General features: G+C 46.6%; 3 pseudogenes; all 3 read right to left on the reverse strand.

Annotated features, from left to right (window-relative positions):
• Positions 1 to 12108: 12108 nt before the first annotated feature.
• LOC120366378 (Y-box-binding protein 1 pseudogene) lies at positions 12109 to 13134 on the reverse strand (annotated as a pseudogene).
• A 4340-nt stretch (positions 13135 to 17474) lies between these two features.
• Positions 17475 to 17897, reverse strand: LOC120366373 (large ribosomal subunit protein eL42-like; annotated as a pseudogene).
• Positions 17898 to 23554: 5657 nt separating this feature from the next.
• LOC120366422 (5S ribosomal RNA) lies at positions 23555 to 23673 on the reverse strand (annotated as a pseudogene).
• Between the last annotated feature and the right edge of the window lie 290 nt (positions 23674 to 23963).

Raw genomic sequence — 23963 nt, forward strand, 5'->3', positions numbered from 1 at the left:
ATTTCTATAAATATAAATTTATGAATACTTAGTTTACCCTGTAAGCCATGATCGATCACCGTTATGGTTACTCAGGGTGCAGTCTCAGCTTGCTGCAACCTCTGCCCCCAGGTTCAAGCAATTCTTCTGCCTCAGCCTCCCAAGTACCTGGGATTACAGGCATGTGCTATCATGCCCGGTTGATTTTTTTTTCTATTTTTAGTACAGATAAGGTTTCACCATGTTGGCCAGGCTGGTCTCAAACTCCTGACCTCAAGCGATCTGCCCGCGTCGGCCTCCTGAAGTGTTGGGATTACAGGCGTGAGCCACCACTTGCGGCCAAGTTGTTCCTTCCTTTCTGATGCTATAACATCTAATTTCATCTATGTTTTCTCTATTCCAATCCTGGAATCAGCCATTTCTTCAAGAAAATGGAGGAGAAATTCCATGAAGTTCTTACTTCTTTTATTAGGGAATAGTATTTGAAACCAAAATCTGGGTGTGGAATGTCTTCATTGCTGTTGGGGTGTCATGGATTCTAGTCCCACTCCACAGACAGAGCTAGGGACTACGTTTATGTGTACTCACATGCCAGTTGTGATAGTTACCTTCATGTGTTAACTTGGCTGGGCCAGAGACATGTGGTCATACACTATTCTGGATGTTTCTGTGAGCGTGTTTTTGGATGATGTTAACATTTAAATTAGGCTCTGCGCGGTGGCTCACGCCTATAATCCCAACACTTTAGGAGATTGAGGAGGGCAGATGACCTGAGTTCAGGAGTTCAAGATCAGCCTGGTCAACATGGTGAAACCCTGTCTCTACTAAAAATACAAAAATTAGCTGGGCATGGTGGCACACACCTGTAGTCCCAGCTACTCGGGAAGCTGAGGCAGGAGAGTCACTTGAACCCAAGATGTGGGGGTTGCAGTGAGCTGAGATCACACCATTGCACTATAGCCTGGGCAACAAAGTGAGACTCTGTCTCAAAAAAAAAATTAAATTAGCGGATTTGAGTAAAGCAGATTGGCCGCCATCATGCGAGTGGGTCTCGTCCATCAGTTGGGGCCTGAACAGAGCAAAATGGCCCACCAGCAGGAGGAAATTCTGCAGCAGATGCCTTTGGACGTGAACTGCAGCATCAGCCCCTGGGTCTTAGCTTGCCAGTCTACTATCAGATTTTAGACTTGCCAGTCTCCATACTCGTGTGAGCCAATTTCTTAAAATAAGTATCTTTCCCTCTATAGACACATCCTGCTGGTTCTTTTTCTGTTGAGAACTCTGACTAATGCACACACACACTTCTCTCTTTTTTTTTATATGCACATGTACGCATATATATACTGATACGGTTTGGATCTGTGCCCCCACTTGTATTAGCTTGTTTTCACGCTGCTGATGAGACGTACCGGAGACTGGGCAATTTACAGAAGAAGGAGGTCTAATTGGACTTACAGTTCCACGTGGTTGGGGAAGTTCTCATAATCATCACGGGAGGTGAAAGGCACGTCTTTGCTAGGTGCGGCAAGAGAGAAGGAGGAAAGTGCAAAGTGGAAACCCCTGATAAAACCATCAGATTAGGCCGGGCGCGGTGGCTCAAGCCTGTAATCCCAGCACTTTGGGAGGCCGAGGCGGGTGGATCACGAGGTCAAGAGATTGAGACCATCCTGGTCAACATGGTGAAACCCCCTCTCTACTAAAAATACAAAACATTAGCTGGGCATGGTGGCACGTGCCTGTAATCCCAGCTATTCAGGAGGCTGAGGCAGGAGAATTGCCTGATCCCAGGAGGCGGAGGTTGCGGTGAGCCGAGATCGCTCCATTGCACTCCAGCCTGGGTAACAAGAGAGAAACTCTGTCTCAAAAAAAAAAAAAAAAAAAAAAAAAAAATCAGATTTTGTGAGACTTATTCACCACCATGAGAACAGCATGTGGGAAACTACCCCATGATTCAAATTATCTCCTGCCGGAGCCCTCCCACAACATGTGGGAATTATAGGAGTACAATTCAAGATGAGATTGGGAGGGGACACAGCCAAACCATATCATTCTGCCCCTGGCCCCTCCACATCTCATGTCCTCACATTTCAAAACCATTCATACCTTCCCAACATTCCCTCAAAGTCTTTTTTTTTTTTTTTTGAGACGGAGTTTCACTCTTGTTACCCAGGCTGGAGTGCAATGGCGTGATCTCGGCTCACCGCAACCTCCGCCTCCTGGGTTCAGGCAATTCTCCTGCCTCAGCCTCCTGAGTAGCTGGGATTACAGGCACACGCCACCATGCCCAGCTCATTTTCTCTCAAAGTCTTTTTTTTTTTTTTTTTTTTTTTGAGACGGAGTTTCGCTCTTGTTACCCAGGCTGGAGTGCAATGGCGCGATCTCGGCTCACTGCAACCTCCGCTTCCTGGGTTCAGGCAATTCTCCTGCCTCAGCCTCCTGAGTAGCTGGGATTACAGTCATGCGCCACCACGCCCAGCTAATTTTTTGTATTTTTAGTAGAGACGGGGTTTCACCATGTTGACCAGGATGGTCTCGATCTCTCGACCTCGTGATCCACCCGCCTCGGCCTCCCAAAGTGCTGGGATTACAGGCTTGAGCCACCGCACCCGGCCTCTCTCAAAGTCTTAACTCATTTTAGCATTAACTCAAAAGTCCGCAGTCCAAAGTCTCATCTGAGACAAGGCAAGTCGCTTGTACCTATGAGCCTGCAAAATCAAAAGTAACCTAGTTATCCAGATTCAGGTATATCTTTATAGCATTGCAAGAAGAGACTAATACATATGTATATTATATATTATAATGTATCTACAGAGTTGGCCTGGTACCAGATTTTGGAGGCAACACATTTCCCACTTGGGTGCGTTACTCTGGCCTACCTACTGAGTGACTTAAAAAGCTGCTAGTTTTGCCCTTCTCTCTTCCTTGACGCTGCCTCTGGAGGTGACAGCCATCTCCTCCTCGGCATCATGGTTGCCCTCAGACTGCTTGTGAAGCCCAAGATCGTCAAAAAGAGAACCAAGAAGTTCATCCAGCATCATTCGGACCAATATGTCAAAATTAAGAATACGTGGCAGCGCCGGACGCGGTGGCTCAAGCCTGTAATCCCAGCACTTCGGGAGGCCGAGGCGGGTGGATCAGAGATCGAGACCATCCTGGTCAACATGGTGAAACCCCGTCTCTACTAAAAATACAAAAAATTAGCTGGGCATGGTGGCGCGTGCCTGTAATCCCAGCTACTCAGGAGGCTGAGGCAGGAGAATTGCCTGAACCCAGGAGGCGGAGGTTGCGGTGAGCCGAGATCGTGCCATTGCACTCCAGCCTGGGTAACAAGAGCGAAACTCCGTCTCAAAAAGAAAAAAAAAAAAAAAAAAGAATACGTGGCGGCAACTCAGAGATATTGACAACAGGATGCATAGAAGGTTCAAGGGCCAGATCTTGATGCCCAATGTGGGAAGTAGAAAGTTCCTTTTTAAAGTTTCCTTTCTTGGCTGGGCACAGTGGCTAATGGTTGTAATCCTAGCCCTCTGGGGGGCTGAGGTGGGTGGATCACCTGAGGTCAGGAGTTCAAGACCAGCCTGGCCAACATGGTGAAACCCCCATCTCTAAAAAAAAAATAAATAAATAAAATTTTAAAAATAAAAAGTTTCCTCTCTTGTTAAAGAATAAGGGTGCTAATAACTGTTTTCGTTGTTGTTGTTGTTGTTGTTGTTTTGTTTTTTTTGACGGGGTTTCACCATGTTGGTCAGGCTGGTCTTGAACTCCCGACCTCAGGTGATCCGCCTGCCTTGGCCTCCAAAATGCTTGGATTACAGGCGTGAGCCACCACACCTGGCCGTGGTGCTAATAACTTTGTTAAGCTCTATCCTATGTAGCTATTAAACATGCCATGCTTATAGGCATGTAGTACATTCTATGTCCTTGTACTTTAACCAAGATATCTGTGCTGGACATGTTCACAGGCATGTCCCAGCTCTCTATTGCTTTTACTTGTTTAGAAAAGTTTTAAGTTGTTAGCCAATTGGGTTTTAGTTTAGATGGTGAGGTCTGGCTCCAGCCAAGGGAGATCAGACACAGCAGTAGGAATGACCCCCAAATGTGTAAGGAATAAATCTGTGTGTTTTCCTTTGTTCATCGTACTCTTGTGGCACGATGGCTAGCAAGGGTACTCTTCCTGCAGTCCAGAAAGTAAAAATTGCATTGCTGAAAGATCATTTGTCTCAGTGCTCATTTTTCTTTGCGGCACTGAGCATCTATTTCTAACATCTATTTCCGACACCCAACATTGGTTATGGGAGCAACAAAAAAAACAAAGCACATGCTGTGCAGTGGCTTCCGGAAGTTCCTGTCCACAACGTGAAGGAGCTGGAAGTGCTGCTGTGTGCAACACATCTTACTGTGCTGAGATTGCTCACAGTGTTTCCTCCAAGAACCACAGAGCCATTGTGGAAAGAGCTGCCCAGCTGGCCATCAGAGTCACCGACCTCAATGCCAGGCTACTCAGTGAAGAAAATGAGTAGACAGCTCATGTGCACATCCTGTGTTTAAATAAAACTGTAAAAACTGAAGAAAAAAAAAAAAGCTGCTAGTTTTGACTGGGACCCAGAACAGGAGAAGACTCTGCAACAGGTGAGTATGTGAGGACAGCTGGGAAGAAAGGCTGGAAGGGGAAGAGAGATAAGGGGAAAGTAACACTTCTCTGCAAGCAGCTCTACCACTTCGGCCGTATGATTCAACGGAGCCAATGGTTCTTGGGGTGTCAGTGGCAAGAGGGATGCTGTTTGGAGCCTTTGGCCAACCTCTACAGGCGAATCACAGCACAGGCCCTCAGGATTTTGGGGCAAGGCCTTGCCCTCATCTGCAGATAACTCCTCTCCTTTTGAGAGACAGCTCTTGGCCTGCGGCTGGACTTTGTAGAAACTGGATGTTTGGCCATAGGCCACCACGTTATCGTGTGACCTGACTTGGGCCACCAAGTTATCATGTGACTCAGTGGGCATTATTTTGAGCCACTAAGCTGTAAAGTTGGGCATACACGGCGGCACTCCATCATCAGATGGAAGTGACAGATACATGATGGGGCTCAAGCTGGTCCTAAAGGCACAAGTAAGTTGCATGAGGAAGTGGCCCAAATGCCCACAGTCCCCACTCCCACTACCCTTCTTTGTCTCTTTCAGCCTGCACCTATGGCTCATGGAGACTCTCCTATGGTCAGCCGACAGAGGAAGAGAAGAGTAGGACCAGGTTTACAGATGGTTTGGCCCAATAGTGGGGCATCAATCACAAGTGGAAGCTGCAGCACTGTGGCCCTTCTCTGGGACTCCCTGAAGGACAGTGGTGAAGGGAATTCTCTCAGTGTGCAGGACTTTGGGAAGTGCCCGTGGTTGTGCACTTTGCTTGAAAGGAGAAATGGTCAGATGTGTAATTGTAAACCAATCCATGAGCTGGAGCCAATGGTTTGGCAGATGATCAGAAACTTGGAAGAAACATGGTTGAAACATCAGTGACAGGCTGGGTTCAGAGGCTCATGACCATATTCCCAGAACTTTGAGAGGCCGAAGTGGGTGGATCACTTGAGGTCAGGAGTTCAAGACCAGCCTGACCAATATGGTGAAACCCTGTCTCTACTAAAAATACAAAAATTAGCCAGGCATGGTTGTGTGTGCCTATAGTCCTAGTTACTTGGGAGGGTGAGACAGGAGAATTGCTTGAACCTAGCAGGTGAAGGTTGCAGTGAGCCAAGATTATGCCACTGCACATCAGCCTGGGCAAGAGAGACCAAGACTCTATCTAAAAACAAACAAACAAACAAACAAACAAAAACATCAGTGACAAATCTGAGGAAGAGTTATGTGGATGGACCTCTCTGAGCGGGCAAAGATGTGAAGTTATTTGTGTCCCATGTGAATGCTCACCAAAGGGTGACCTCAGGAAGGAGGGTTTTAATATTCAAGTGGATAGGTTGGCCCATTCAACCTAGAGGTATTTCAGTCAACCTCTTCCCCCTGTCATCCCTGTCATCGCCCAATGGACTCACGAACAAAAGGGTAATGGTGGCAGTGATGGAGGTTATGATTTATGATGGGCTCAGCAGTATGGAGTATCACTTACCAGGGCTGACTTGGCTACTGTCACTTCTGAGTGTCCAATCTGCCAGCAGCAGAGAACAACACTAAGTCCCTACAATGGCACCATTCCCCAGGGTGATCAAACAGCTACCTGGTGGCGGTTGATTACATTCGCCCTCTCCCATCGTGGAAGGGGCAGCATTCTGTCCTTACTGGAACAGTCACTCTGGATATGGATTTGGACTTATGGAATGCCTTGTCCATCATCAATCATAATATTCCATATAGCATTGCTTTTTCTTTTTTTAGACAGAATCTTACTCTGTTGCCCAGTCTGGAGTGCAATGGCACAGTCATGGCTTACTACAGCCTTGAACTCTTGGCCCCAAACAATCCTCCTGCTTCAGCCTCCTAAAATGTTGTAATTACAGGCATGACCCACAATATCCTGCCTATTTCTGAGGAGGGAACACACTTCACAGCCAGAAAAGTACAGCAATGAGTCCATGTTCATGGAATTCACTAGTTTTACCATGTTCCCTGTCATCCTAAAGCATCTGACTTGACAGAAAGGTAAAATGGTCTTTTGTAGACTCAGTTAGAGTGCCAGACAGGTGACAATACTTTATAGGACTGGGGAAAGGTTCTCCAGAAGGCTGCATATGCACGGAATCAGCATGATATTTATACAGTATTGTTTTCCTCAAGCTAGTTTTATAGTCTGCCAATGCAGCGCAATGTAGCAATCTCTCATTATTTGAGGTATCATCAGGAGTTCCTTGTCTCATGACCATGAAAATTAAGGCATGTGTACACCAAGGATGAGGTTGAAATGAAAGTTCAATAAGCAAAAGAAGAAAGCTCTCCACTGTGGAGAGGGGTCCGAAAGAGTGTTGCTGTTTTTACAGTTGAATGCAAAGGCTTTTATAGAAAACTGATGAGTCAGGCTGGGTGTCTCATTTGCATAAGGTGCAAATTTCTAGTAGCTCCACCCCACCCTCCTAATGTACATGCAAGCCCTTAGCTTGAGTTACTCCATATTGCTTTGTTTCCCTGGCTGCTCATGTGTCAGGGGATGAAATTTTTCATTGCAGACATGTCTAAGCAAGTTACCTGTGCAGGCTTTCTTTATCTGTGCATCTATGGGCATGTCTTAGGCAAGCCCCCATGCAAGTGCCCTTATCTGTGCCTGCAGCTTGATTTTTCAGGTTGTTATTTTGTTTGAAAGAATTCAACTGAGGGGGCCGGGTGCGGTGGCTCAAGCCTGTAATCCCAGCACTTTGGGAGGCCGAGGCGGGTGGATCACGAGGTCGAGAGATCGAGACCATCCTGGTCAACATGGTGAAACCCAGTCTCTACTAAAAATACAAAAAATTAGCTGGGCATGGTGGCGCGTGCCTGTAATCCCAGCTACTCAGGAGGCTGAGGCAGGAGACTTGCCTGAACCCAGGAGGCGGAGGTTGTGGTGAGCCGAGATCGCGCCATTGCACTCCAGCCTGGGTAACAAGAGCGAAACTCCGTCTCAAAAAAAAAAAAAAAAAAAAAAAGAATTCAACTGAGGATCCACCCTAACTGATAACCTGATCAGTTTCTTCCTTTCTCCTCTCTCATTCTCCCTCCTCAGGAGCAAAGACCCTAATTGCATTTAGGGAGGTGGAGCGACGATCCTTGGGGCTATTTTCTACCGGAAAGGGGTGTTGTGTGGGGAACAACAGATAGGGTTCCTCCTGGGGTAGGTCTAAGAGTCCTTGGAAGAAGGGCAAGTCCATGTGTAGTTTCATTTGCATCACTATTTGGAGCTTGATAGCCTTTAGGGGAGAAGAAACAACTTGGGTTATTAGAGGACATGTATTAAAACAAAGCAAAGGGGTGGAAGTAAGGACAGCTCAACAATCCCAAGGCTGCCAATATGCCCTGATAACTGGTAGCTATAGTTAAACCTGCTAAGATTTGGATGCATGGAGTTTGGCTTTGGTTAACTTCTTTGGTTCTATTTTCCCAAACAAAGAAACCTCTGGGTTATGGGCGCCCTGTTTACTCCCATCACATGGCAGGATTTGCAGGATTAATTGCCCAGAACTAGAATATTGATCCAGACTTTTACATTACCCATTTCTTTTTGTTATTTTTCTGAGCTGCAGCCAGAGATTGCTAGTGGGTTTACAAAAACAAGCAGGGTTAGTCTAAAATGTAGGCAAGAACTTAAAAACAACTAAGGAGATTAGAATTTAATGACAAGTGTATGGTAAGTTTTGAAACACAATTTGTCTCTCTTAGTCTTCATTTGTGTTCAAAACAAATCACGATAGGACTGAGCTGTTTCCAAAATAAACTTTAGTTTTATACATGACCTGATTATTTGGATAAGGTGCAGCAAGAATAAGCATTTTTATATAGGCTTTTAAAATTGGCTTTGAATCAGCTGAGTGAGGTGGCTCACGCCTGTAATCCCAGCACTTTGGGAGGCTGAGGTGGACAGATCACGAGGTCAGGAGATCGAGACCATTCTGGCTACCACGATGAAACCCAGTCTCTATTTAAAATACAACGAATTAGCCAGATGTGGTGGCATGCACCTGTAGTGCCAGCTACTTGGGAGGCTGAGGCAGGAAAACAACTTGAACCTAGGAGTAAGAGGTTGCAGTGAGCCGAGATTGAGCCACTGCACTCCAGCCTGGGCAACAGAGTGAGACTCCATCTCAAATAATAAATAAATAAAATAAAATAAAATAAAATAAAATTGACTTTGATAGGATTCTGTTCCATAAGAAATCTCAGACATTTAAAAGTCATGCCCCGCCATGGGTTTGTATCCTCAAATACCTACGAATGGGGTGAATTCCTCTCTTCTTAAAGTCCCAAGAATATAGGGTTTGTAGGCCTGTTAGAAAGTGACATTCTCTACTCACCACAGGTTAGGAACTCTGTTTGGGGACTGTGCAGACAAGGTATGAGGCCAGTTTCCCAAGGGGCTTTTATTGGCTCTGTATGTCAAGTTTGATTCCTTAAAGGGAAGCATACCCTTCCAGTCAAAGCCAATTTCTCCAATTGTGTCCTGTTTCAAAATGAAATGGATTATTATTGGAATAAGGCAAACAACTATATTATCATAAGTTAGGAGTATTCACAAATAGTTTCCAAATTCTGCAGAAGCCAGGCAGAGAGAAACAAACATGCCCCAAATTTTGTTTACAAGAGTATACCTCACTTAATTATTAAAGGCTGTAAATAGCTTAAGTTTCCTTGACTCTGAAAAACAAAACAAGAATCAGCAACTTTTCTTTTTTCTTTTTTGAGACAGAGTCTCGCTCTGTCACCCAGGCTGGAGTGCAATGTCATGATCTCAGCTCACTGCAACCTCTGCTTCCCAGGTTCAAGCAATTTTCCTGCCTCGGCCTCTCAAGTAGCTGGGAGTACAGGTGCCTGCCACTACACCAGGTTAATTTTTGTATTTTTAGTAGAGATGGGGTTCCACCATATTGACCAAGCTGGTCTCAAACTCCTGACCTCAAGTGATCCACCTGCCTTAGCTTCTCAAAGTTCTGGGATCATAGGCATTAGCCACTGTGCCTGGCCAAGAATCAGCAATGTTTTAAGAAAAAAGGTTAAAAAGATTATTTCAGTTTTCTGTTAGTTCAGTCCCTTCTGTTAACTCTTGTTTTGATTGATGCTTATGAACATTTCAGTTCTTCTTGAGACTTGTACATTTTTCCTTTATTCTAATGTCATAATCTCCAAAAGTTATCAGAAACTTGCATTTGAGAGCACCTGTCAAAGTCCTATAGCTGATTATAAACCATCTTTTGAAGAGGATTAAAACAAGATAACAATTCTCTGTGAATGACAAAATGTCTAGGTTAGTTACAGTCAAGAACCTGATTACCAGGCACAGGGACTCCTGCCTGTAATCCCAGCACTTTGGGAGGCCAAGGTAGGCAGATCACTTGAGGTCAGGAGTTCGAGACCAGCCTGGCCAACATGTTGAAGCCCCATCTTTACTAAAAAGGCAAAAAAATTAACCAGGCATGGTGGCACACACCTGTAGTCCCAGCTACTTGGGAGGCTGAGGCATGAGAACTGATTGAAAAAAGGAGGTGGGGCTGGGCGCGGTGGCTCAAGCCTGTAATCCCAGCACTTTGGGAGGCCGAGGCGGGTGGATCACAAGGTCGAGAGATCGAGACCAACCTGGTCAACATGGTAAAACCCCGTCTCTACTAAAAATACAAAACATTAGCTGGGCATGGTGGCGTGTGCCTATAATCCCAGCTACTCAGGAGGCTGAGGCAGGAGAATTGCCTGAACCCAGGAGGCGGAGGTTGTGGTGAGCCGAGATCGTGCCATTGCACTCCAGCCTGGGTAACAAGAGTGAAACTCCATCTAAAAAAAAAAAAGAAAAGAAAAAAGGAGGTGGAAGTTGAAGTGAGCCAAGATTGTGCCACTGCACTCCAGCCTGGGTGACACAGTGAGACTCTGTCTCAAACAACAACAATGTCAAAACACAATTCATAAAGAAATTTGGTTATTTCTGTGGCTTACAATAACTTAACATAATAACCTTAACTATGATTAATAGCATATACTCAGAATTTTAGAAATTCCATACAATTTTGGAACATGTAGCAACATTATTCACTAAAATATAACCTGAAGAAGATTAAACATCATTTTGGCAATCCCACATATGTAAACATGCCAAATAATCCTTTTTGCCCCTCTTCTGGATGCTTCAGGGGCCCTCTGTAGCATCTGAAAGCTAGGGGTCAGGAGAGACAATTATGAATCTGAAGTTTGAGTTAGGAAAGCCTGTTAAGTGTTAGAGGTTTAAAACACTTGATATTATAAAATACAATTCCAGATTAACATAGATTATTTATTTTTGTCATTTAAAACAAGGCAAAAACCTTTACTCATTAAGAGGGAAGACTTAGTTTTTCAAACAGTTTGCCTCCTTTTCCTGCTTTCCTCTCCTTGGTGGTCTATCTGCAAGGCAAATGAAAATCTTTCATTATTCTTCACTACTACATGAAAATCTTGTACAAGAAAGAGTAAGCCAAATTTTACCCTTATATTGGTTTCAAAACAATCCTTTATTCCTAGGCAAGATGTACATTTTCATACCTTTTTATAGGTGTTTACCACAAACACATTTTACTTTTCTTACATACCTCGTGTGTAAATCTATTTTCGGTAGTCTCATTTACATGTCATAATAATAACTCTTAGCAATTTTTAACTTTAATGTAAAATCTGGTAAGCTGTTTTAGTTATGTACTAGGTTCAGATAAAGTCTGACTATTTACAGCATAGTTAGGGGTGTGGTTAATTTTGTATGTCCACAGGTCTTTCCAAGTTGTAAAGCAGGCAGTTTACAATCTTTTTTAAATTTTTTAATTTTTAATTTTTTATTATTTAAGATCTTTATTAACAGGTGCTTGCAGTTTGTTGACTTTTTTGAAAAAATCAAGTTGTAAACTTTTATTACAAGTTAAAAATGGGCTGGGCGCGGTGGCTCAAGCCTGTAATCCCAGCACTTTGGGAGGCCGAGGCGGGTGGATCACGAGGTCAAGAGATCGAGACCATCCTGGTCAACATGGTGAAACCCCGTCTCTACTAAAAAAAATACAAAAAATTAGCTGGGCATGGTGGTGCGTGCCTATAATCCCAGCTACTCAGGAGGCTGAGACAGGAGAATTGCCTGAACCCAGGAGGCAGAGGTTGCGGTGAGCGGAGATCGTGCCATTGCACTCCACCCTGGGTAACAAGAGCGAAACTCCGTGTCAAAAAAAAAAAAAAAAAAAAAAAAAAAAAAAATTAAAAATGAAGTTCTTAAAAATCTCAGCTTGACCAGATATGAAACAATTTAAAAACCTTTAAAGGTGTATTGAGAAAAACCAGGCTTTTTTAAAAAACATGTTTGTTATTACCAAAAAGAGACATCTTTAGGTAAAAATAATAAAAACCCCATGCTGCATAGATAATGCAGATAGTTCTATTTATCTGGTCAACGGGCAAAAGCAAGCACTTAAGGTCTTCAGCTCCAATCTTTTGTTCATTTCTTATTGCTGGAATTTCTTATTTCTTCTTGTTGGATGACTAAACCGGATGATGGTAGAGATGGTAAGCCGGCATTTACTCAGCCCGGCCCTGCTCAGCCTCGGGAGCGGACGAATTCTCAGCTGGTGGATCGGCTGCTTTTGTCTCTTTGCCATCTTGTGGTTGAGGGTTTTCTGGGCATCTGCGTCGGTAATTGAAGTCGCGGCGGTACCGACGTTGAGGTGGCTGCTGACCTTGGGTCTCATCTCCTTGTCTTTATCGTCTTCACTGCCGTCCTCTCTAGGCTGTCTTTGGCGAGGAGGGCCCCTGCGGAATCGTGGTCTGTATCCCCGATACATACTCTGCCTCACTGGTCTACCTTGTTCTGCACCCTGGTCGTCAGCACCCTCCATCACCTCTCCCTGCACAGGAGGGTTGTAATATTGTGGTCGATGCCCACAGGGTCTCCGCATGTAGTCAGGTGGGAACCCTCGCCTGCGGCAGGGCGGGTGTTGTGGGGCCTGGCCTTCGGGAGCGCTCTCTGATCCCTCGTTCCTTTCCCCACTCTCACTATTCTGGTAATTTTGCTGGTAATTGCGTGGAGGACCCCTACGACGTGGATAGCGTCTATAATGGTTACGGTCTGCTGCATATTGACTGCCTTGAACCGGAACGCCACCAGGACCTGTAACATTTGCTGCCTCCGCCCCCTTTTCTCCTTCAACAACATCAAACTCCACAGTCTCTCCATCTCCTACACTGCGAAGGTACTTCCTGGGGTTCTTCTTTAGGGCAATCTGGTGTACAAATGCATCTTCCTTGGTGTCATTCCTGTTGATGAAGCCATATCCGTTCCTTACATTGAACCATTTTACTGTTCCCAAAACCTTCGTTGCGATGACCTTCTTGTCCCCGCCGGCAGGCGCCGCCGATGTGAGGCCACCCGGGCCACCGCTCCCTGCGCCGCTGCCCGGAGTGCCGGGCTTGGTGTCGGCGGCGCTGAGGGCGGGGGCGGCTGCTGGGTCTCGGCCTCGCTGCTCATGGTTGCGGTGATGGTGACTGGGGCCGGCTGCGGCAGCTACGGCTCCTCCCGGGATGTGATGGTAACTAGGCCGGCGGCGGCGGTGGGGCTGCTCAGGGCTCTCTGGGGTCCGCTCTCCGCTCCCGCTACCGATCGAACTCAGTTTACAATCTTGAAACAGTAAGAGAACCTAGTATCTGACTTACATGATTTAGACCACCTATTTACGTTTTGACAACATGGCATTTTACCATTATCTTTTTTATTTTTTTGAGACAGAGTTATGCTCTTGTTGCCCAGGCTAAAGTGTACTGGCACTGTCTCTGCTCACCACAACCTCTGCCTCCTGGGTCAAGTGATTCTTTTGCCTCAGCATCCCTAGTAGTTGGGATTACAGGCATATGCCACCATGCCCAGCTAATTTTGTATTTTTAGTAGAGACAGGGTTTCTCCATGTTGGTCAGGCTGGTCTTGAACTCCCGACCTCAGGTGTGATCCACCTGCCTCAGCCTCCCAAAGTGCTGGGATTACAGGCATGAGCCACTGTGCCTGCCACTTCCACAAATGTTTTAAATAAAATTTAAAAAGGTTTCCTTTTAATTTTTTTGTAATTTCCTACAGAAAATTTCTTACAGAAAATTTACAAAATATGTACTCTTCCCCAGCTTGCCTTAATGTTAGCATCTTACATAATTGTAGCATAGTGATTAAAACCAGAAAATGAACATTGATGTAATACAATATTTATCTACATTTTTCCTCTAATATCCTGTTCTAGTCCAAGATCCTCTCCAGGATTCCACACTGTATTTAGTTGTTGTATTAATCAGAGTTTCCTGGAGAGATGGAACCAGTAGGATAGATGGATGGATGGATAAGCAGATAGACAGACAGACAGACAGAGAGACAGAAAGAAAGAGAGATAAGAGAATTTATTAGTCCGTTTTCATGTGGCTGCTAAAGACATACCCAAGACTGTGTAATTTACAAAAGAAAGAGGTTTATTGGACTCACAGTTCCACATGGCTGGGGAGGCTGCACAATCAGGGTGGAAGGCAAGGAGGAGCAAGTCCCATCTTACGTGGATGGCAGCAGGCAGAGAGAGCTTGTACAGGGAAATTCCAACTTATAAAGCCATTAGATCTCGTGAGACATATTCACTATTTTGAGATAGTGAAGTCAGGAGTTTGAGACCAGCCTGACCAATATGGTGAAACCCCATCTCTACTAAAAATACAAAAACTAGCCGGGCATGGTGATGGACACTTGTAATCCCAGGCAGAGGCAGAAGAATCGCTTGAACCTGGGAGGTATAGGTTGCAGTGAGCTGAGATATTGCCATTGCACTCCAGCCTGGGCAACAAGAGCAAAACTCCAGCTCAAAAAAAAAAAAACAAAAAAAAAAAAACCAGAACATTTTTGGGGGGACCAGGTGTGGTGCCTCACACCTGTAATCCCAGCACTTTGGGAGGCTAAGGTGAACGAATCACCTGAGGTTGGGAGTCCAAGGCCAGCCTAACCAACATGGAGAAACCCCGCCTCTACCAAAAAGAAAATTAGCCGGGTGCAGTGGTGCATGACTGTAATCCCAGCTACTTGAGAGGCTGGGCGGGAGAATTGCTTGAACCAAGGAGGGCGAGGTTGCAGTGAGCTGAGAATGCATCACTGCTCTCCAGCCTGTGCCACAAGAGTAAAACTCCGTCTCCAAAAAAAAAAAAACAACAAGAAAAGAGGTTTCTGCATGAACCAACTTGATAGGACTTTTTTATTTTTTAAAGAGGGTCTCACTTTGTCACCCAGGCTGGAGTGCAGTGGCTCAATGTAGCCTCGACCTCCCAGGTTCAGGCAATCCTCCTGCCTTAGACCACAATTAGCTGGGACTACAGGCATTAGCTGTTTTTGCAGCTTATCTTTTCTAAGAGTGATATTGAGGTTTGGCTTTTTTTCTGGACTCATCCAAACAGAATGCCAAAGTTCAATCTCCATCCTTGTAAATCTGAAGGAGACTTGGGCCATGACCTCCTGGCCTCTCTGGGAAGGGGCGTCTGCAGGCCCCCACTCTGGTGGGCACCCCGCTGAGGGCTGGCTAATACCCAGGTTGGATGCACCAGGTGCAGCTTGTGGCTGAAAAGAAACACGCTTTGCTCTGGTTTATTTCTGACTGAGCTTTGAAAGGGTGGGCCCCTCTCAGTGAGCTGGGAGGCCACATCTGAGCAAGATGACCTGCAGGCCTTATCAACACCTATCTTTCATGAAAGCCCTGGGAGGCCAGCTTTGTGTCTGGGACCCTGGCAGCTCAGGAGGGCAGCTCCGCTTTTGTTCCTTCTTGTTCTCCAGCTGTTGGGAACTTTGCTGACAGCGGAAATCTACTCCATGGACTCACAGCACAGGCTAGGACCAGAGACACATTTTCTTCCTAAAACTCTTTTCTTCTGATTTTAGAGTTGATGCCCATTTTCTTTTCTAACTTTTTATTTTGAAATCGTGTGAAGCGCCGGGCGCGGTGGCTCGAGCCTGTAATCCCAGCACTTTGGGAGGCCGAGGCGGGTGGATCACGAGGTCAGGAGATCGAGACCATCCTGGTCAACATGGTGAAATCCCGTCTCTACTAAAAAATACAAAACATTAGCTGAGCACAGTGGTGCGTGCCTGTAATCCCAGCTACTCAGGAGGCTGAGGCAGGAGAATTGCCTGAACCCAAGAGGCGGAGGTTGCGGTGAGCCGAGATTGTGCCATTGCACTCCAGCCTGGGTAACAAGAGCGAAACTCCGACTCAAAAAAAAGAAAAGAAATAGTGTGAAGCTTCTAAAAACACTGTAAACATTATACAAAGAGTCCCCATGCACCCTTCACCCACCTTGATGCTCCTTTACCCCCAAATGCCTTGGTTTGTATTTCCTCCCAAAATAACCACAGGCTAGTGACTAAATCAGGAAATTAATGTTGATACAGTTATCTTCCACAGACCCTCATCATATTTTTCCTAGGCCCAGGAATGGGTCTTCTCTGAATCACACCTTGGGTTAGTTATTGCTTCTCTTTAGTCCTTTCTAATCTGGATCACCACACCCTGCTAATTTTTTATGTTTATTTTTTATTTTTTTGAGACGGCCAGTTTCATTCTTGTTGCCCAGGCTGGAGTGCAATGGCGTGGTCTCGGCTCACTGCAATCTCCACCTCTCAGGTTCAAGCGATTCTTGTGCCTCAGCCTCCCAAGTAGCTGGGATTACAGCCACCACCACGCCTGGCTAAATTTTTTTTTTGATTTTTTTTTTTTTTTTTTGAGGTGGAGTTTCACTCTTGTTACCCAGGCTGGAGTGCAATGGCGCGATCTCGGCTCACCGCAACCTCCGCCTCCTGGGTTCAGGCAATTCTCCTGCCTCAGCCTCCTGAGTAGCTGGGACTACAGGCACGTGCCACCATGCCCAGCTAATTTTTTGTATTTTTAGTAGAGATGGGGTTTCACCATGTTGACCAGGATGGTCTCGATCTCTTGACCTCATGTTCCACCCGCCTCGGCCTCCCAAAGTGCTGGGATTACAGGCTTGTGCCACCGCACCCGGCCTTTTTTTGGGTTTTTAGTAGAGACGGGATTTCACCATGTTGGCCAGGCTGGTCTCAGACTCCTGACCTCAGGTGATTCTGCCCACCTCAGCTTCCCAAAGTGCTGGGATTACAGGCACCCAGCTGATGCCCAGCTAATTTTTGTATTTTTTGTAGAGATAAGGTTTCACCATGTTGCCCAGGCTGGTCTTGAACTCCTGAGCTCAAGTGATTCACCTGCCTTGGCCTCCCAAATTGCTGGGATTACAGGTGTGAGCCACTGTGCCCAGCCTTTCACAGGACTCTTGATAAAGGCTGGCCAGGGTAGTCAAATGCCAAGGATGAGAGACTTTCAATAAACTGACCTAGCAAGATTCCTGCTCCAATTGGATTCCACAGGGACAGAAAGGGAAGCCCAAGAAAGGCCTAGTCAAGCAGAGAACTCAGAGGAGCATGACTAACATTTTGGTCAAAGGAGGGAGTCTTTGCTAATACAATCAGAGTTATTTGAAAATTTCTACCTGATAATTCCTTATTCTGTTTTATATCTGAGTCTGGTTCTGATGCCTGCCTTGCCTCTTCATGCTGTGGTTTTTTTTTTTTTTTCCTTTTACAGCAGGCCTTGTGATTTGTTGTTGAAAGCCAGCACGAAGTATCTGGTCATAGGAACCAAGGTAATGAGGCTTTCTGCGTGAGGTTTCATGCTACTCTACCGAAGAGTTGGGCTGTCTTTAATGTTTGCTGCAGCTGTAGCTGCCACAGGCTTCAGATAAATTCTTCTAGCCCCTGCTTGTTGTTGTTTTCCCTATTTTCTTTGGTTTGCCTAAGAACTCTTTTTTATTTTATTTTATTTTATTTTTTTTTTTTAACATAAACTCAAGATTTTATTGTCTTCATAAAAGATGACACTTAGAACTGGATCACTTGGCCCTTTCTCTTCTTATCTCCTCCCAGTTCAAAATGCTTGCATCTTTTAATAGCCAGCATTCTCTTAGATCTGCAGTTGGGCTCAACGCACTCGAGCCTTAGCACAATCTTCTTTGTAGTTTTAGCCTTTTTCCGGAAAATCGGCTTAGTCTGCCCACCATAGCCACTCTGCTTCCTGTCATAATGCCGCTTTCCCTGGGCATACAGAGAGAATCCTTGCCCTTCTTGTACTGTGTCACTTTGTGGGGTTGGTGCTTGCCACACTTCTTACAGAAAGTCCGGCGGGTTTTAGGAACGTTCACCATTTTTGCGTGAGCGCTACCGGCACGGAAAAGGTATTTTATTTTTATTTATTTATTTATTTTTTTTTTTGAGACGGAGTTTGGCTCTTGTTGCCAAGGCTGGAGTGCAATGGCGCGATCTCAGCTCACGGCAACCTCCGCCTCCTGGGTTCAGGCAATTCTCCTGCCTCAGCCTCCTGAGTAGCTGGGATTACAGGCACACGCCACCATGCCCAGCTAATTTTTCGTATTTTTAGTAGAGATGGGGTTTCACCATGTTGACAAGGATGGTCTCAATCTCTTGACCTTGTGATCCACCTGCCTCGGCCTCCCAAAGTGCTGGGATTACAGGCGTGAGCCACCGCGCCCAGCCAGAATTCTTTTTTAAAACACTTTTTTTTTTTTTTTTTTTTTTTTTAAGATGGGGTTTCTCCATTTGGCCAGGCCAGTCTTGAACTCCTGGTCTCAGGTGATCCGCCCACCTCGGCCTCCCAAAGTGCTGGGATTATAGATGTGAGCCACCGCGCCAGGCAAAAAAACAAGTTTTTGTTAAAAAAAAAAAAAAAATGTTTTGGCTGGGTACAGTGGCTCATGCCTGTAATCCCAGCATTCTGGAAGGCCGAGGAGGGCAGATCATTTGGAGCCAGGAGTTTGAGACTAGCTGGCCAACATGGTAAAACCCCATCTCTACTAAAAATACCAAAATTAGCTGGGCGTGGTGGAGGCCTGTAGTCTCAGCTACTCAGGAGGCAGGAGAAGCACTTGAACCCAAGAGGCAGAGGTTGCAGTGAACTGAGATTGCACCACTGCACTGCAGCCTGGGCAACAAAGTGAGACCCTGTCTCAAAAGAGTAAAAATAGGCCAGGCGTGGTGGCTCACGCCTGTAATCCAAGCACTTTGGAGGTCAAGGCGGGCGGATCACCTGAGGTCGGGAGTTCAAGACCAGCCTGACCAACACAGTGAAACTCCGTCTTTAAAAAAAAAATTAAAAAAAAGGAAAAATAGCCGGGCACGGTGGCTCAAGCCTGTAATCCCAGCACTTTGGGAGGCCGAGGCGGGTGGATCACAAGGTCAAGAGATCGAGACCATCCTGGTCAACATGGTGAAACCCCGTCTCTACTCAAAATACAAAAAATTAGCTGGGCATGGTGGCACGTGCCTGTAATCCCAGCTACTCAGGAGGCTGAGGCAGGAGAATTGCCTGAACCCAGGAGGCGGAGATTGTGGTGAGCCGAGATTGCGCCATTACACTCCAGCCTGGGTAACGAGCAAAAACTCCGTCTCAAAAAAAAAAAAAAAAAAAAAAAAAAGGAAAAATAATAAAAGTAAACATTTTTTTTTTTTCAAGACAGGATTTCCCTCTGTTGTCCAGGCTGGAGTGCAGTGGTGTAATCTCAGCTCACGGCAGCCTCCACCTCCTGGGTTCAAGCCATCTTCTCACCTCAGTCTCCTGGGTAGCTGGGACCACAGGTGTGCACCAGCTAATTTTTTAATATTTTATGGAGATGGGGTCTTACTATATGGCCCAGGCTGGTCTGGAATTCCTGAGCTCAAATGATCCTCCACCTCAGCTTCCCAAAGTGCTGGTGGTGGCAGCAGTGGCCTGTCTAGAGTGGCCGCTGTTGTGACGCCAGCTGCAGTGGGTGAGGTGTGGCCGGGGCTGCATACTTCATGGAGCCAGTGGGGGCTCGGAGCAGGCAGGAGCCCCACCCTCCCATGCGCAGCTGTAGCCGCCCAGGCATTTCTGCACTCTCGAGGGGCTGGGAAGGCAGCCCCTTCCCTTGCCGGTTTGGAAGTTCCTGCTCCCGCTGCCTGGCCTCTCCTTGATCTTGACGTGAGGTTGGGGTCAAGCCCAGGTGCTGTCGCAGCCTGGCCACGTGTAGGGACGCTTGCTGCAGCGCTGACACAGAAGCCCCCTGCCACTTTAGCCCCCTCCAGACTTTGAACACCAACGAGCAGGGGAGGGAGGCCAAGCGGGGACTAAGGGCAGCTTGGTGTTGGCCTGCACACATCCCTTGGCATGAACAGCCTGGGTGCCATGAATGGCAGCAGGACGCAGACAGCTCCTGGATGGAGGGAGGCAGGTCCCTGTGAAGCCCCACCTCCAAGCCAGGGAGGGCCTGAAGCCTGGGGGCTGGGCTGCCTGTCCCATGGGAAGGAGTGGGAGGGAATTTGTAGTACTTCTTCTGGGCCCACCCTCGGCCACCCATGGACCGATTGGTGCACACTTCCTCCCCTCTGAGGCCCATTAAAGCCTCAGACTCAGCCAGACTCAGGGAGACAGCAATATCCCAGCTGTGGAGAGGGCCCACCCACTCCAGGGTCTCCACTCTGCTAAGAGCTGAACAGTCACTGGGACAGCCTACCTGTGGAAAGGAGCTCCCCACTTCAGGTCTCCTGAGGGCTGTTCTGTCCCTCAATAAAGCTCCTCTTCACTTTGCTCACTCTCCACTTGGCCACATGCCTCATTCTTCCTGGACACAGGACAACAACTTGGGACCCACCAAATGGCAGGGCTAAAAGAGTTGTAACACAAACAGGGCTGAAACATGCCTCTTCCTCATAATGTTGCAGGTGACAAGAAAGAGAGAAGAGAGGAGAGAAGAGCCGTGGCCCTTCGGGGAGCCAGACCTCATAGCTCTCTGAGCCAGGGCTGTGACACCCTGTTTGGGGCTCTGCAGTTCCCAGCATCTCTAAGCTTCCGGGTGCCATTGTGTTCCCCGGTGCTAGCCGTAGAAGCTGCGTGTGGTATGCCTGGTCCAGCTGCAGCCTCACAGGGAGCTGGTGCCTGTGCCAGCACCTGGAGCTGCCTGCCCCACTGCAGCGGGCATGCCTGGCCATGCACAGTAGCCAGACCCCATGCTCGCTCACACATCCTTCACTGCCGCATGCCTGGCTTGCCCTTGGCAGGCATGGGATCTAGGCTAGTAGCGTGAGCCAAGTGCAGCCTGCCAGGCCAAGTGCAGCCTGCCAGGCCAAGTGGGTAGAATGAGCCCAGTAGGCCTGTGTAAAACTTGGGCAAAGGTGTCACTGGCTACAGAGGTTTCCAGCTGGCAAAGCGAGACCCCAAGGACCCCATAACAATGAGATGACGGTCATGAGCCACTGCACCCAGACAAGAATCCTCCCACCTCAGCCTCCAGAGTAGCTGGGACCACAGGTGTGCACCTCCACACCCAGCAAAGTTTTCAATATTTTTATAGAGACAGGGTCTTGCTATGTTACCCGGGCTGGTCTCAAACTCCTGGGCTCAAGCGATCCTCCACTTCAGCCTCCCAAAGTGCTAGGATTACAGGCATGAGCCACTACACCCAGACAATAAGTCTTTCCTGAATAGAGTCTTGGAGGTAGGGGGAGGTTAAAAAAAAAAAAAGAGTCTTTTACCTGGAGCTCTCTGAATTGCAATCTGCTGTTATTGTACCTGTTGATGTGGTGGGCGTTTCATCTGTAATCTTAACGATTCAATCCTGCTTGGTTGGTTTTTTTCTTTTGTGAGGTCTGAGTTGCTGAGCTGGGACCTTCAGAATGTCTTAGCTTCCGTTTTCCCCCTCCTCTTTGTGAGACAGGAAGTCTGGAGAAGTCCGGATAATCAACACCTTTCCTCCAGATCAGATAAGACTCTGGAAAAGTAGTTTCCCTTGAAGGCAAGCCTTTGTTACCGACAAAGATCTGGGTGTATTTCAGAACGGTCACTTTCCCTTTTCCCTGCCAGAAACATGAGGGGACTTTTCTCCAATCTTCACTGTGAGAACCTGGTAGGCTCTTGGAGATAAAACCCTAAAAAATGTGGGGAATTCCTAAGACTGGGCCCCCTAAATTTTTCAATTTGCAACCTAGTCCACACTGAGCCTCCAGCAATGACCATTTTATTTTATTTTTATTTGAGACAGTCTTTGTTTTTTTTTTTTTTTTTCCTTTCAAGATTTTTTTCAATGTTTTGTTAGGCTTTTTTTTTTTTTTTTTTTTTTTTTTTGAGACGGGGTTTTACTGTGTTAGCCAGGATGGTCTTGATCTCCTCACCACCTCGGCCTCCCAAATTCCTGGGATTACAGGCGTGAGCCACTGCACCCGGTCTTGTTGTTTTTTTTTTTTTTTTAATTTTTTTTTAAGATGGAGATTTTGCTCACTCTGTCACCCAGGCTGGAGTGCAGTGGTGTGATCTCAGCTCACTGCAACCTCCACCTCCCAGATTCCAGGCAGGTTCTCCTACCTCAGCCTCCTGAGTAGCTGGGATTACAGGTGCCTGCCACCACACCCATATAATTTTGTAATTTTAGTAGAGACAAGGTTTCACCATGTTGGCCAGGCTGGTCTCGAACTGCTGACCTCAAGTGATCTGCCTGCCTTAGCCTCCCAGAGTGCTGGGATTACAGTGCTGAGATTACCATGCCTGGCCCTAGAAATGACCGTTTCAGACGTTCCAACCAGTTCCTGGCTCCAGCGGCTTCTGCTTCCCAGGAGGCTGTCTTCGTCGTGATTCTCCCTTATTCCTCCATTTTTTTTCTGTGGGTGGTTTCCCCTGTGACTTTAGTTCTCTGCTGGATCTAGGACAATTCATTAATTTCAGTTTGTTCAGCTTTTTCTTACTGTGAGGATAGACATGATGACTTCCAAGCTCTTCACTTGTTGCAGCTGAAACTGAATGAGTATGTGTTTATATGTGCCTGGAGAGAGCTAGAAATTTTTTAAAGTTAATTTTATTCTTTAATCTTTCTTTTTCTTTTTCTTTTTTTTTTGAGACGGAGTTTCCCTCTTGTTACCCAGGCTGGAGCGCAATGGCGCGATCTCGGCTCACCGCAACCTCCGCCTCCTGGGTTCAGGCAATTCTCCTGCCTCAGCCTCCTGAGTAGCTGGGATTACAGGCATGAGCCACCATGCCCAGCTAATTTTTTGTATTTTTAGTAGAGACGAGGTTTCACCATGTTGACCAGGATGGTCTCGATCTCTCGACCTCGTGATCCACCCGCCTCGGCCTCCCAAAGTGCTGGGATTACAGGCTTGAGCCACCGCGCCCGTCTTAATCTTTCTTTTATTTTTTTCTTTGTCGTAATCTCACTCTGTTGCTCGGGATTGAGTGCAGTGGCATGATCTTGGCTCACTGCAGCCCCCACCTCCCGGGTTCAAGCCATCCTCCTGCCTCAGCCTCAGGAGTAGTGGGCACATGCCAGCCATGCCCGGCTAATGTTTGTATTTTTAGTAGAGACAGGTTTCGCCATGTTGGCCAGGCTGGCCTCGAACTCCTTTCCTCAGATGATCTGCCCACCTGGGCCTCCCAAAGTGTTGGGATTACAGGCATGAGCCTCCACACCTGGCCTATTTTTAATTAAAAAAGCTCTTTTTGGCTGGGCGAGGTGGGTCATGCCTGTAATCCTAGCACTTGAGGAGGCTGAGATGGGCAGATCACGTGAGATCAGGAGTTTGAGACCAGCCTGACCAACACTGCAAAACCCCATCTCTACTAAAAATACAAAAAAAAAAAAAAAAAAAAAAAAAAAAAAAAAAAATTAACTGGATGTTGTGGCGGGCATTTGGCATTTGTAATCCCAACTACTCAGGAGACTGAGGCAGGAGAATCGTTTGAACTTGGGAGACGGAGGTTGCAGTGAACTGAGATCACGCCACTGCATTCCAGCCTGGGCAACAAGAGCAAAAGTCCATCTCAAAAAAAAAAAAAAAAAGAAAAAAAGCTTTTTTTTCCTACAAAAGCCTACAGCACCCAGTATTCCCCGGCAGTCTCCCATCCAAGTACTAACCAGGTCTGACCCCGCTTAGCTTCTGAGATCAGATGAGATCGGGCGTGTTCAGGATGGTATGGCTGGAGACAAAAAAATGCTTTAAAATTTTCCTTTTCAAAAATGTATAATTTTTTTTTTTTTTTTTTTTTTTTTGAGACGGAGTTTTGCTCTTGTTACCCAGGCTGGAGTGCAATGGCGCGATCTTGGCTCACCGCAACCTCCGCCTCCTGGGTTCAAGTAATTCTCCTGCCTCAGCCTCCTGAGTAGCTGGGATTACAGGCAAGCGCCACCATGCCCAGCTATTTTTTTGTATTTTTAGTAGAGACGGGGTTTCACCATGTTGACCAGGATGGTCTCGATCTCTCGACCTCGTGATCC

The sequence above is a fragment of the Saimiri boliviensis genome, chromosome 2 (genome assembly GCF_048565385.1).
Source record: "Saimiri boliviensis isolate mSaiBol1 chromosome 2, mSaiBol1.pri, whole genome shotgun sequence".
In the NCBI taxonomy this organism is placed as follows: Eukaryota; Metazoa; Chordata; class Mammalia; order Primates; family Cebidae; genus Saimiri; species Saimiri boliviensis.